Below are 6632 nucleotides of genomic sequence, written 5' to 3'. Positions count from 1 at the left end.
TCAATGGAGAGATTATTATCCCCATTGTACAGATGAGGAAAGTGAGGCTCAGAGCGATGAATGACTTTCCCAGGTCACAGAGCAAGTTGTGGTAGATCTAGGATTCTAATGTGATCTTAACCACCATGCTGGGCTCCCTAGAAAGCTGATGCACACAAATTAATTCTAGAACAGTACAAGACAGCAAATAACCAAACACAGCTTTGACATTTGAGATCCATAAGGTAGCAGGGAAGGCTTCCTGGAGGTGGTGGGGTGGGGCACTGCGTGAAGCTTGGATTCAAGCTGGACTGATAGGGAAGGAGGAGGATTTTCCAAGTGGGACACATTGTGGGAGGAGGCACCATCCTCCCTGTCGTGCGGGGCGGCCTGTGGGGTCTCAGCTCCCACTCCCCACATAAGAATGCAGGATGTGGCTAGGCCAAAAAGGAACACCCACGGAACCATAGGTAGGGGAGTTGTCATGCGGGGTCTCTGGTCCTGCTCCCCACATAAGAACACAGGACACGGTGAGGCCAAAAAGGAACACCCACGGGGCTATAGGTAGGGGAGTCATACCACTACAGTCTCACTGGAGGCTGGATTCACAGGACGTGCGACCTGCTGTCCGCTTTTCTGCCAGCCGACTGCCAGTCGACCGACTCTCCATTTGCTAGCTGCAACCCGCCTCTCTGCAATCCGCAATCCACACTCCACTGCTTGCTAGCTCAGCCACCATCTTCTTGCTAGCCCCCCTTTTTCTGCTAGCGCAGCCACAGCAGTTATATTAGTGGCCAATGGTCACTGGTTACAGCTGATGGCCCTCCAATCACAGTTGATGGCCATTTACTACCTGAGCCAGCACCTTTCCACAGCAGTTATATTAGTGACCAATGGTCACTGGTTACAGCTGATGGCCCTCCAATCACAGTTGATGGCCATTTACTACCTGAGCCAGCACCTTTCCACAGCAGTTATATTAGTGGCCAATGGTCACTGGTTTCAGCTGATGGCCCTCCAATCACAGTTGATGGCCATTTACTACCTGAGCCAGCACCTTTCCACGTGAGGCCGAGAGCCTGGAAACTGCACTCCTGGCTCTGTCCCCACACTCCCCCCTTGCTTCCTATTTAGGAAAGGCTGGGCCACCCACCCATCATCTGCTTCCTGACCCCCACTCGCAGTCTATCACCGAATTCTACCCATTCCCCTCAGAAAATCTCCTGTCCATCCCCTTTTCTCCATTCCTACTGTGACTACCTTAGCTCAGGCACCTTTACCTCTATGTACAGACTCCTCACCCATGTCTCTGCAGCCCCCCTATCCACCTCCCACACTAAACTAGAGTGATCTTTCTTAAAAGCAAATCATCTAGCCCAGTCTGGCCTTCTGCTTAGAACCTTGCAGTGCCTGCCTCGCATGGTTTACAAGACCTTGCTTGGATTGGCCCTTGCCACTCTCTCCAGCCGGGTCTTGTGACACTTCACCTTGAACTCAATACCTCAGGGACACACAATACTGGCAATTTCCCCAAATGCCACGCTTTTGGCCTTTGCATATTCTGTTTTGTCTGTCTGTGGTGTTTTCATCTTTCAGAGCTTAGCTTAAATATCTCCAGGAAGCCTTCCCTGACCCCTGGATCATGTGGCGACCCCTCCTGCAGAGACCCTCGTGGGTCTGTTTACCTCCGCTGCCTACGCCCCCTGCACCCGGAGCGCCAGGCCCTAGGTCTCCGGCAGCGCATGCGCCCCTCGAGCTGCGCGGGGTGGAGGCGCTGACTCGCTGCCAGACGCCTTTCGCGGTTCCTCGCGGGGGAAGGCTGGCCGGGGCCAGCGGCGCGCTGGAAAGTCCGTTTCCGCCCCCCTACGGGCCCAGGGAATATTTATGGGCTGCCGGAGGGAAGGGAGGGCGGAGGCGGGGGCCCGGCTGCCCGGCGGGCGGGACGCGCCGCCCACTCGGGTTCTCTGCCGTCTCCCGAGGGGGATCGGCGCGTGCGGAAGGCGGCCGGAGCCCCCAACTTCAGGGCCCGTCCACAGCCAATTTGGAGGCGACCGCAGCCTGGAAGGAGAGAGCCGCAAGCGGTTTCCTTCCACTTGGGGCGCAGCGGGTGGAGGCAGGAAGGAGCCTGGGGAGGAGGCAGGTGTAGAGCCCCCGCGGGGCGCCGCCAGACAGCCAGCCGCCCGTACGCCTCTGCCCTCGGAGCCTCGCGAGACTCGGCCCACTTCACGGGCGGAAAACTGAGGTTGGTCCCAAGACAGAGCCAAAAAAGGCGGTGCTGGGGACTCCAGGATCACGGTTCTGCCCACTCCCCTATTTGGCATCACTGTAGGCCGAGGGCAGCTCACTGTTAGATGAACACAAAGCATCACGGAGGCTGTTGTTAAATGTAGATTACAAGGTCTCATTTCCCAGAGATCCGGTAGGTCTATGTTGGGACCCAATAATTGGCTTTTAAAAACAGGCAGGCTGTAAACCACACATTGGAAACATTGGTGAAGAGTTATTTTGGAATAGGAAGACTCCCTTCGACTGATACCCAGGATAAAGCACGTGTGGACGGCGCGGGGGAAGCAGAGAGACCTGGACTTGAAGGGGATGGATTTGAATCCTGAAACCAACATTTCTGCTGGGTAACCAGGAGCTGGTGATTTTCTGGCCTGATTTTCACTTCCCTAAATGAAGATGACGTTCAGCCCACAAGTTCTGTCATATCAAAGAGATCTGTGTAAAAGTCCTTTGCAAACTAAACCGCCACCACCATTAGTCGGTGCCACTGCCAGTCCTCTCGGCAAGGAGGGAAGCCAGCCTGACGTGGTGGTGATGAGCTCAGGTGCCAATGACGTGAAGCCCATCCTGACCAGTCACTTGGGATGAAGCCCTCCTTTGGACAGCACACCACCCAACTTCTTTACCTCTATTTGATGTTCCTTTCCTGTGCCTGGGGCTGGCTTGGCAGTACATGTGCCATTTTCCCCCTTAGACTATGAGCTCCTCATTTGGGGCTGCTCCGAGTTAGCAATAATATCAGAGGGGCTGGGTGGTGGAGACAGACCTGAGTTCAAATCTCAGTCCTGTCAGCCATTAGCTGTGGGATCTTGCTCTGTGGATCCACCTCTCTGAGCCTCTATAGCTGTAAAGTGGAAAGGTTTTAATGGAATAATGTCTGGGAGATTCTGTAAAGTCTCCATAGGCCCAACTCGGGTAAAACAAGATACAAGCTTGGGAGACTGAGTAAAGCACCACAAGGGATGGCTTTTGACCTAGGCTTTTAGAGCCAGGAAAGACTTTAACAGATAAAGAACTGGTGGGGAAGGGCCCTCTAGGCTCTTTTCCATACTCTGGTTATATGCTGTTTACTTCTCTAAATTGGCAGCAGAGAATTCCTGCTCTGAAATGTGTTGTTGCCATTCGTTTAAAAATTGAAATAGGATAAAGATAACAAGTTGAACACACACTGTGGTCTTTCCTGAAACCAACGAAAACAACAGTAAAGGGATTTATCAAAATATTGGAAATTAGACATTGCCAACAAAGAATGGTAACTGACTGAAATATGCAATGAAGAGAGTTGAGGAGCAGCCCAGTTTACACTGTGAAACCCCCAAATGGTTCAGGAATTGGCTGTACCAGGCACTTCTAGAAATTGGGTGGGTAAGGTGGCTTGAAAACAAGGAAGATTGGTTGAAAAACTATTTAAGAAGCAATCACTCCCAGACACCCTACCCACCTAGTAGAATACGAAAGGTCTATTCACAGGAGAGAGTTAGGAGAGGATCGCTATTCTGTGGGTACCTGGACAGGGAGAATCAAGTGAACACCTGTGTACTTAATATTGAGGCCACCAGCCTTTTCTTTCCACTCAGCTTTCCAAACTCTGGCTGCTTCAGGATAGTACCCTCCAGGCAGGAGACTGGAGGGGGTTTTTCTTGACCAGTTCAACAGAAAAGACATGGGGTGACCCAACCAGATCCATCTACTCAGCCCCAATCATGATCGTAAGGGTGTGTGTTAGTTCATTGTTAAATATGAACAGACGGCAAAGGATGAGTAAACATTTGAGAAAAGCTTCTAATAAGAAAGACAGGTTAAAAAAATATCAGGGGAGAAAAGGAACTTATTATAGAAGATAGTGACTATGGAAAAAGCAGAAGACTTTTAAAAGAGAAAGCTGTCATGAATGTCCTCAAAGATAAGGCGTTGCATCCATGAACAAGAAGAACTCTTGGGAATTAAAAATATGATAGCAGACAAGGAAAAATGCAAAAGAATGGTTGGAATATAAATTTGCGAAAACTGAACAAAAAGGCTAAGAGATGGAAAACAGAAAAGACAAGATAATTAGAGGGCTAGTCAAGGGAACTCAAATCTCAATAACAGGAATCCTAAAAAGAGGGATTGGAGGAAATGACCTAGAACTGAACCACTTGAGTTTGAGATCAAAATGACCCATTGAGGACTCAGTACAGTGGATGAAAATAGACTGATACCATGACCTCAACATTGCAGAACGCTGAGAGCAAAGAGATCACAAAAGCTTCCAGTTAGAAGAAAAAAGGAGCAGGCTTCATACAAAGGATTAAGAATCACAATGGTATTGGATTTCTCAATAGCAAGATGGGAATTAGGAGACAATGGCAAAGTGCCTTTGAAATTCTGAGGGGTATTATTTCCATCCCAGAATTCTACACTGAGCCAAATGATTATCAAGGGAGAAGACAGAATAAAACACATTTAGTCATGTAAGGTCTCTTTGCGTGCTTTCTCAGGAAGCTGCTGGTGGAGGTGCTTCAGCAGAAATGAGTGAGTAAACCAAGAAAGAGGACACGGCATCTAAAGAAGAGAAGATGCCGCAAAGGACGGGGCGGAGGAATCCCCAGGCCAGTGGTTGTGCAGTAGAAAGCAACTAATCCTGACTGGAATAGGAGGGGAGATCCTGGGAGAGATTCCTTCAGGAAGACCATCCGACGCATTTAAACATAACTAATTATTACGCAGGAAAGGAAAAGTAATCATAGAATATTACATTGCTCACTTGTGAGCAACATTACATGGCCTAATAATGCAAATAGTAAATACTCTTTGTGATGTAATTACACTAGGAGGATGGTGGGGGACACAAAATGAACATGTGGGGGTGGAAAGAGAGAGAGAGATCTAACACTGAAAAAAAAATCAAGCAAATAATTTAGAGTTGAAAATAGTTGCCTCTGTAGATAATGGTGTGTGTGTGTGTGTGTGTGTGTGTGTTGGGGGGATTCCTGCTTGTATTCTATTACAAACCTTGTAGACTTCCTAAACTATGTGCATATACAACTAGAGGTTTTGTTTTTTAATTTAGTGACAACAAGCCCTGAAACCAAGGCCACTCGGGACAGGAGGGCAGTCATTTTCAGCAGAAGGCTTAGCCTACCACTCGCCAACTCTGAAATGCTAGCAGGAGAGAAACATTCGGGGGACTCTGGGGAGCTCAACTGAGTATCATAGAATACAATTCATCTGTCGAAGGCAAACTCAAATGCCATGCCTTCCAGAAGCCTTCCATGGTCTCTGCAACCCCATGGGATGCTTCCTTCCCCCCACCCCCGCCCCATATCCCACTGTCATTACTGTGATCACTGTCTAGTTTCAGCTGTAGATATCTAACCTCATCTCTCCCACCAGTCTGTGAACTCCCCAAGGACAGTGACTTCAGCCAAGTGGGCCAGAGAAGCTGCTCAATAAATACCTGCTGACTGCATGAATGGTCAGTACCTAGTGAGGGCCGGGCACATACTTACTGAACAGAGTAATACTTGATACTTATTGAAAAGAAAGGACCTTCTTCCTTTGAATCATCCTCACCTATGTTTTTGGTACAAAGCAAGTCCTTGATAAATGTGCATTGACTTGGAGTGCATGTGGCCCTGTGGACTCCCAGCCTGCTGTGTGATTTTGAACAAACTTCTTAAACTTTCAGAAAGGAGCCAAGATTTCCTCATCTATCAATAAAGAGAAGAAAGAGGTGGACAACGATCTCCTGGTTCTGGGAAGCATGCCCTGGAAATGGAGTGAGGGCAGAGGAGATGGCGACGATGGGGCACAAGAGCCCCCAAGGATTTTCAGGTACTTGGGAAGGCGGGTGGGTAGGAGGGAATAGTAATGGCTAATGAAAAGCGGCTGGAGAGAGGCCTGGATGAGAGGAATGATTCATCTCCCAGCATCTCTCGCCCAAAGCCACTCCTCACGGTCCCGTGGCCCTGGCTTCCAGTGGCCAGAGGTGCGGAGCTGAGTCCCACACCCAGAGGGACATTTGGCCAGATTCTCCCTATGCGCTGGATTGGGCCAGGAGAGTGCCAGGCCAGGCCTATTCGGTGGGGTTGGTGCACCACCCGACACCAGTTCCAAGGGCTCTGGCAAAAGTGCAGAGTGCTCCTTAACTTAACACGGGACACTAGGTCAGCCAGCCCAGAAGGTCCCCACACTAGGTTTTACAACAAGTGTATGTTAAATAAAGATGTGGGAAGACCAACATAAAATTGCTGACTTTTTATTTTGCTCAGGAAAGAAGATTGATAAAAGAACTAGTCCCATATTCTGTTTCTTGATCTGAGTGGTGGTTACACAGCGTGGTCAACTAAGTGGAAATACATCAAGCTGGACACTTGTGAGCAAGA

General features: G+C 49.2%; 1 long non-coding RNA gene across 1 annotated transcript; it reads left to right on the top strand.

Annotated features, from left to right (window-relative positions):
- The first annotated feature begins 1657 nt into the window (after positions 1-1657).
- LOC109444816 (uncharacterized) lies at positions 1658-6632 on the top strand. Its single transcript, XR_002136941.3, has 3 exons — positions 1658-2221; positions 5936-6081; positions 6519-6632. It is a non-coding gene; the product is annotated as an uncharacterized LOC109444816 (long non-coding RNA).

This window comes from Rhinolophus sinicus, chromosome 14 (assembly GCF_057876585.1).
Source record: "Rhinolophus sinicus isolate RSI-liver-muscle chromosome 14, RSI-T2T, whole genome shotgun sequence".
NCBI lineage: Eukaryota > Metazoa > Chordata > Mammalia > Chiroptera > Rhinolophidae > Rhinolophus > Rhinolophus sinicus.
The sequence above is the reverse complement of the archived record's forward strand: the minus strand, read 5'-3'. Positions and strand labels throughout refer to the sequence as shown.